The sequence below is a fragment of the Mya arenaria genome, chromosome 9 (assembly GCF_026914265.1).
Source record: "Mya arenaria isolate MELC-2E11 chromosome 9, ASM2691426v1".
NCBI lineage: Eukaryota > Metazoa > Mollusca > Bivalvia > Myida > Myidae > Mya > Mya arenaria.
Window position 1 is genome coordinate 32,909,453 of NC_069130.1, and position 500 is coordinate 32,909,952.

The window sequence follows — 500 nt, forward strand, 5'->3', positions numbered from 1 at the left end:
TCCTGGCTATAGGGCATATACCACACAGACAGCTATATCAAGCACTCATCCTGGCTATAGGGCATATACCACACAGACAGCTATATCAAGCACTCATCCTGGCTATAGGGCATATACCACACAGACAGCTATATCAAGCACTCATCCTGGCTATAGGGCATATACCACACAGACAGCTATATCAAGCACTCATCCTGGCTATAGGGCATATACCACACAGACAGCTATATCAAGCACTCATCCTGGCTATAGGGCATATACCACACAGACAGCTATATCAAGCACTCATCCTGGCCATAGGGCATATACCACACAGACAGCTATATCAAGCACTCATCCTGGCTATAGGGCATATACCACACAGACAGCTATATCAAGCACTCATCCTGGCTATAGGGCATATACCACACAGACAGCTGCAACTAGCCTGGCTATAGAGCGTATACAACACCGACAACTGTAAACTAGCATACCCTGGTCATATGGCGTATACAACACAG